Below are 7,500 nucleotides of genomic sequence, written 5' to 3'. Positions count from 1 at the left end.
ACCCGGGGGGTTCCAGGGTGCTGAGATGGCTGACGTTTTGCTCCGCTCACGACGGTCACCGCACCACGCAAGAACAGGCCAAAAACTGGCCAAAACAGCCCAAAAACGGGCCAAAACTGGCCATTTTTGGCTGCGCGAGCGAGCGGCGAGCGGCGAACAGCGAGCGAAGCGAGAGGCAGCACCGTCCCTGCTATACGAAAGCCCCATCCAGCCCTGTGCCACCCGGGGGGTTCCAGGGTGCTGAGATGGCTGACGTTTTGCTCCGCTCTCGACGGTCACCGCGCAATGCAAGAACAGGCCAAAAACTGGCCAAAACGGCCCAAAAACGGGCCAAAACTGGCCATTTTTGGCTGCGCGAGCGGCGAGCGGCGGACAGCGAGCGAAGCGAGAGGCAGCACCGTCCCTGCTATACGAAAGCCCCATCCAGCCCTGTGCCACCCGGGGGGTTCCAGGGTGCTGAGATGGCTGACGTTTTGCTCCGCTCTCGACGGTCACCGCGCAATGCAAGAACAGGCCAAAAACTGGCCAAAACGGCCCAAAAACGGGCCAAAACTGGCCATTTTTGGCTGCGCGAGCGAGCGGCGAGCGGCGGACAGCGAGCGAAGCGAGAGGCAGCACCGTCCCTGCTATACGAAAGCCCCATCCAGCCCTGTGCCACCCGGGGGGTTCCAGGGTGCTGAGATGGCTGACGTTTTGCTCCGCTCTCGACGGTCACCGCGCAATGCAAGAACAGGCCAAAAACTGGCCAAAACGGCCCAAAAACGGGCCAAAACTGGCCATTTTTGGCTGCACGAGCGAGCGGCGAGCGGCGGACAGCGAGCGAAGCGAGAGGCAGCACCGTCCCTGCTATACGAAAGCCCCATCCAGCCCTGTGCCACCCGGGGGGTTCCAGGGTGCTGAGATGGCTGACGTTTTGCTCCGCTCTCGACGGTCACCGCGCAATGCAAGAACAGGCCAAAAACTGGCCAAAACGGCCCAAAAACGGGCCAAAACTGGCCATTTTTGGCTGCACGAGCGAGCGGCGAGCGGCGGACAGCGAGCGAAGCGAGAGGCAGCACCGTCCCTGCTATACGAAAGCCCCATCCAGCCCTGTGCCACCCGGGGGGTTCCAGGGTGCTGAGATGGCTGACGTTTTGCTCCGCTCTCGACGGTCACCGCGCAATGCAAGAACAGGCCAAAAACTGGCCAAAACGGCCCAAAAACGGGCCAAAACTGGCCATTTTTGGCTGCACGAGCGAGCGGCGAGCGGCGGACAGCGAGCGAAGCGAGAGGCAGCACCGTCCCTGCTATACGAAAGCCCCATCCAGCCCTGTGCCACCCTGTCACGACCTTAGCTGGAATTGCCTAAGGCGTGCGGCACCCTTGCGGCCAAAGACGCGAACTTAGCTTGCGTTGCCTAAGTCGCGAGTCACCCGTGCGGCAAAGACGCGAACTTAGCTTTGCCTTGCCTAAGTCGCTCTTCGCCCTTGCGATCTTGCTCCGCAAGGATCAGCCCACTTTGTAACCTCTCGCAGGTCCCGAAGGACCTGTAAAAGAGAAAGAGAGTTAGATCGAAAGAACGAGCAACGGACACGTCCCGAAGTCTCGCGAAAAGGAAAGCTTTACAAGCAATTCGTCGAACACCTTGTGTGCACAAGAGAAAAGAGGGAGAGGGGGAAAAACAAGGCTTTCAAGGATGAACGAACAGCTGCAAGCCCACAAACAGCCGCTCACCTGGTCCCGGACGCAACACCAAGTTCCCGTAAAGGTCACGTACGAACTTGCGAAAGAGTGTTCAACGCCCGGTATATAACCGAAGCCCCATCCAGCCATGTGCCACCCGGGGGGTTCCTGGGTGCTGAGATGGCTGACGTTTTGGTGAGCGGAGGCAGCACTCCGCTCACCTCCCGCGGCACGCGAAAACGAAGCCGTTTTGGGCTGTTTTGGGGCTGTTTTGCTCGGTTCGGTGAGCGGTCGCTTTGCAACGCTGCAGCTTGTTCGAACTTACATATTTACAAGCAAAATGACCCAAAACCATGAGAAAACATGCTGTTGGGCAGCTGTACATGCGGGTGTGAGCGACGAACGGTTCGTTGAACGGAGTTGTTGCGGGTGCGCGACGACCGTTCGTGACATTCTCCCCCACTTAAACTGTCGACGCCCTCGTCGACGCTTGTTGGTAGGTGTTGATGACTTCTTCTTCATGTCGCAGGGCGTCTTCAGGCTCCCAACTGGCTTCAGTTCGGGGAAGCTTTCGCCACTTCACCAAGTACTCTGTCTGTTCCGCTCCGTTGGGTAGCTTTATCTTGCGATCCGCCAGAATGGTTTCCACTCGCTTCTCGTAGGAGGCTGTGATGGGAGGTAGCCGAGTTGGAACACTTCGAGAAGCGTCTTGCGGATCTGAATGGTAGGCCTTCAGGTTGCTGGCGTGAAGAACGTTGTGAATTTTGAACCACGCCGGCAGCTGCAACTTGTAAGAAACATTGCCTACCCTGCTGATAATTGGGAAGGGCCCTTCATACTTACGCACCAATCCTTTGTGGACTCTTTTCCTGAAGAATTGGAGTGATGCTGGTTGGAGCTTTACCAACACCAAATCGCCAACTTTGAACTCCTGTGGTCGCCTTCCCAAATCTGCCCACTTCTTCATCCGTTTTGCCGCCTTCTCCAAGTAAGCCCGCGCAATATCGGCATTTCGATGCCACTCCTTTGCGAAATGGTAGGCTGATGGACTACTCCCAGTATACCCAATAGCCATAGTGTGCGGAGTCGACGGTTGTTGTCCTGTGATAATTTCGAAGGGGCTCTTGTTGGATGCAGAGCTCCGCTGCAAGTTGTAGGAGAATTGGGCGATGTCCAACAGCTTCACCCAATCTCGTTGATTGGCACTCACGTAGTGCCGGAGATACTGCTCTAAGAGCGAATTTATTCTTTCAGTCTGACCATCCGTCTGGGGGTGGAGGCTTGTAGAGAAGTATAACTTTGATCCCAACAATTTGAATAGCTCGGTCCAGAACCGTCCCAGAAACCGAGCGTCTCGATCACTAATGATATTGTGTGGGACTCCCCAATACTTCACTACACCCTTCATCATCAGTCTGGCCGCCTCTTCAGCTGAACAGTGTAGGGGAGCAGCAATGAAAGTTGCATACTTTGAAAACCGATCGACCACTACAAGTATCGATCCAAGTCCCCCTACAGGTGGCAAGCTTGATATGAAGTCTAAGGAAATGCTCTCCCAAGGCCTTTCTGGTACGGGCAACGGCTCCAAAAGTCCCACCGGCTTCCGCTGCTCCACCTTGTCTTGTTGGCAAGTAAGGCATGTTCGAACATACTCCTCCACATCAATCCCCATTTTTGGCCAGTAGAAGGCCCTCTCCACGAGAGCCAACGTTCTGTGAATGCCGGGGTGTCCAGCCCAAAGGGAATCGTGACACTCTTTCAAGAGTTCACGCCTTAGATTGTCCACTCGGGGAACATAAACCCTATTCCCTTTTGTGTAAACAAGTCCCTCCTGGACCCAAAATCGTCGTGCCTTGCCTTCTTTGATGAGCTGCATCAGGATAACTGCCTGGGGATCACTATACAGTCCATCTCTGATTCGGGAAAGGAAGGTTGAGTGTAACTGACTTGCTTGGCCTCTGCCCTCCAGTTGTGCAGCATTCACGCACTCCACCTTCCGACTCAGCGCATCGGCCACGACATTCGCCTTCCCGGGCTTATATTCCATTGCCATATCAAATTCAGCCAGGAAGTCCTGCCACCGTGCTTGCTTTGGGGAGAGCTTCTTCTGAGTTTGGAAATAACTCAGGGCGATGTTGTCTGTCCTCAGCACAAATCGCGACCCGAGGAGGTAGTGTCGCCAAACTCGTAGGCAGTGGATCACCGCTGTCATCTCCTTCTCATGCACTGGATACCGCCTCTCGGTCTCGTTGAGTTTGCGGCTCTCGTAGGCCACCGGATGACCTTCTTGCATGAGTACTCCACCAATAGCAAAGTCCGAAGCATCTGTATGGACTTCAAAGGGCTCTCCATAGTTTGGCAATTTGAGCACTGGTTCTTCCAAAACAGCAGCCTTTAGATCTTGGAATGCTATCTCACATCTGTCAGACCACTTCCAAGGCTGCTCCTTCTTCAGCAACTCCGTCAGTGGAGTTGCCCGCTTCGAATATCCCGCGATGAAGCGTCGGTAGTAGTTGACGAAACCAAGGAAGGATCTCAACTCTGGCACCTTCTTTGGAGTTCGCCATTCCGCAACTGCTTGCACCTTCGACTTGTCCATCCGGATGGAGCCATCACCGATTCGGTGCCCCAAGAACAGGATTTCAGTTTGAGCAAAGTAGCATTTCTCCCTTTTTACGAACAAAGTGTTCTCCCTGAGAACCTTGAAAATCGTCCGAAGGTGCTTGACGTGCTCCTCGAGCGTTTGGCTGTAAACGACGATGTCGTCCAAGTAGACGACCACGAACTTATCCAAATACTCCTTGAATAGCTGGTTCATGAGAGTACAGAATGTTGCCGGAGCGTTGGTTAAGCCGAAAGGCATCACCAAGAACTCAAACGCTCCATATCTGGTCACACATGTAGTCTTTGCTTCATCGCCTTCAGCAATGCGCACCTGCCAATACCCCGACCGAAGGTCGAGTTTTGAGAAATACTTTGCCTTGCCCAATTGGTCGAACAAGTCCGCGATGAGCGGGATGGGATACTTGTTCTTCACTGTTACTTTGTTGAGGGCTCGGTAGTCGACGCATAATCGGAGACTCCCATCTTGTTTCTTCTGAAAGAGAACTGGAGCTCCGAAAGGTGCTTTTGAGCTGCGGATGAGACCACCGCTTAGCAGTTCACCTAACTGCTTTCTGAGTTCTGCCAACTCTGGCGGGGGCATGCGATAGGGTGGTCTCGCTGGAGGCTTCACTCCTGGCTCCAGCTCAATACTGTGATCCACGCCTCTGCGTGGCGGAAGAGTCTTCGGCAACTCAGGTGGCATAACGTCTTTGAACTCCTTCAGGACGTTGGCCACCACAGCAGGTTCTTGAATGGCTTCTTCATTGAGTGGCTCTAGCTTCATAGCAGCCACGAATGTTAGTTCGCCCTTTCGCACCCCTTTCTTCAATTGTAATGCCGAAATATGTTGGGGCTCCTTGGTTCCTCTCCGAGAGACGGGCACCACACAGGGGTCATCGCCTCCCATCATACATAGGGAATTCAAGAATGGCATCGGCACCAACTTCGCCGCGTGCATAAACTCCATTCCAAGAATCACTTGGAAGTCGTCTAGTGGCACGGCCATCATGTTGGTGGTTCCGCTCCAAGTCCCGATTCTGATGGGAACTCCCTTTGCCAATCCGGAGATTCGCCTGGCCTCCGAGTTCACTGCTTTCATTCGGCTTGGGCTCTTCTCCAATGTCAATCCAAGTCGCTGTGCTTCACGATCGGCTATGAAGTTGTGGGTAGCGCCCGTGTCCACCATTGCACGGGTCGTTTGGCCATTCAGCTTGATGTCCACATACATCAGTTCACTACTTCCTGCTTTTTGTGCCTTCGTCTTCGTGTTCTCCCCCACTTGACCCCGCATAGCGTTCAACAAACGCATTGCTCCCATTCGGGGTCCTTGCGACTCTTCATCGTCGCTGCTGGATTCAGAACTGCTTGAGCTAAGGGCAACAGCTTTGCCCTTGTCCGATCGGGGAGGGTGGATGGAAGCTGTCAAAGCGTTGAGTGCCTGCTTCTGTGGGCACTCCCTTACCATGTGCGGTCCTCCGCACAAGAAGCATCCTCCAGGTTTTGAGGCCTTGCCTTTTGGATTCGGCCCTTTGTGGGAGCTCTTCTTCTTCTGTTCGCCCCCGAGCTCCTTCCCTCGAGAATGTTTTTGAGGGCGATTGCTTGAAGATTGTTTCCTTCTCGCTGGGTCTTCGGAGGAAACGAAGTCGGTGAGCCTTTCTGCAGCTGCAATTGCCCCGACCACGTCGGTAACATTCCTTCGATTCAGCTCTTGCTGAGCCCATGGTTTCAAACCATCAAGGAAACTGAACAACTTGTCCTTCTCGGACATGTCCTGTATGTCCAGCATCAGTGCAGAAAACTGCTTTACATAGTCTCGGATGGTGGTACTTTGGCGGAGTTGTCTCAACTTCCTTCTTGCGACGAACTCTGTGTTCTCCGGTAGGAACTGAGTTCTCAACTCCCGCTTCAAGTCTTCCCATGTGTCGACTCGACACCGACCTTGTTGGATCTCCTCCCAACGAGTTCGCCACCAAAGTTTCGCATCTCCATTCAGATACATTGTTGCTATAGAAACTTTGGTATCTTCAGAATCGGGCCTCGTAGCTCGGAAGTATTGTTCCATGTCGAACAGAAAGTTCTCGAGCTCCTTGGCATCTCTGGCCCCTCCGTATCCATGGGGCTCAGGTGCCCTCAAGTTTTGTGGCGGTGCAACGCGGGTGTTGCCTCCTCCCGCATTTAGCGTTCTTGTGAGCATAGCCACCTTTGCCGTGAGTTCCGCGACAACGTCTTGTAAGTGCAGCACGGAGTCCTTGGTGTCATCGGACAGTCGGTCGACTAGGGCCTCGACCTTGTCGATCCTGGACTCCGCTTCCTCTTGCGAGCTCTCTACCCCAACAAGTCTTTGTTGGCCATGGTAGAGTTCCTCCATGCTCGCTTCAAGAACATCCAGGCGGGTTTCCGCCGTCGTGAGTCTCTCCTTATGACTCTTTTTCCCAGTTAGCGCACCAGATTGCGCTTCCTCCGCTCGCGGAGAGTTGCCAACTTCTCGCTCATCCTGTTCGCTGCCGCGATCCTCATGAGCGGCTCCAACAGCATGAGAGCGAGTGTGCACATGCAGCCCACCTGCGGCTGCTTGGGGCAAGGGTCCGGCCTGCCCCGTCTTGCTTGATTCGCCACGATGCTTTGCCATGGCGAAGTTGCGAAGTTCGTTCGCTGTTCGATCGAAGAGCTTGCCCGCTCTGATACCACAATGTCACGACCTTAGCTGGAATTGCCTAAGGCGTGCGGCACCCTTGCGGCCAAAGACGCGAACTTAGCTTGCGTTGCCTAAGTCGCGAGTCACCCGTGCGGCAAAGACGCGAACTTAGCTTTGCCTTGCCTAAGTCGCTCTTCGCCCTTGCGATCTTGCTCCGCAAGGATCAGCCCACTTTGTAACCTCTCGCAGGTCCCGAAGGACCTGTAAAAGAGAAAGAGAGTTAGATCGAAAGAACGAGCAACGGACACGTCCCGAAGTCTCGCGAAAAGGAAAGCTTTACAAGCAATTCGTCGAACACCTTGTGTGCACAAGAGAAAAGAGGGAGAGGGGGAAAAACAAGGCTTTCAAGGATGAACGAACAGCTGCAAGCCCACAAACAGCCGCTCACCTGGTCCCGGACGCAACACCAAGTTCCCGTAAAGGTCACGTACGAACTTGCGAAAGAGTGTTCAACGCCCGGTATATAACCGAAGCCCCATCCAGCCATGTGCCACCCGGGGGGTTCCTGGGTGCTGAGATGGCTGACGTTTTGGTGAGCG

Source organism: Musa acuminata, unplaced genomic scaffold (assembly GCF_036884655.1).
Source record: "Musa acuminata AAA Group cultivar baxijiao unplaced genomic scaffold, Cavendish_Baxijiao_AAA HiC_scaffold_108, whole genome shotgun sequence".
Taxonomy (NCBI): Eukaryota; Viridiplantae; Streptophyta; class Magnoliopsida; order Zingiberales; family Musaceae; genus Musa; species Musa acuminata.
The sequence above is the reverse complement of the archived record's forward strand: the minus strand, read 5'-3'. Positions refer to the sequence as shown.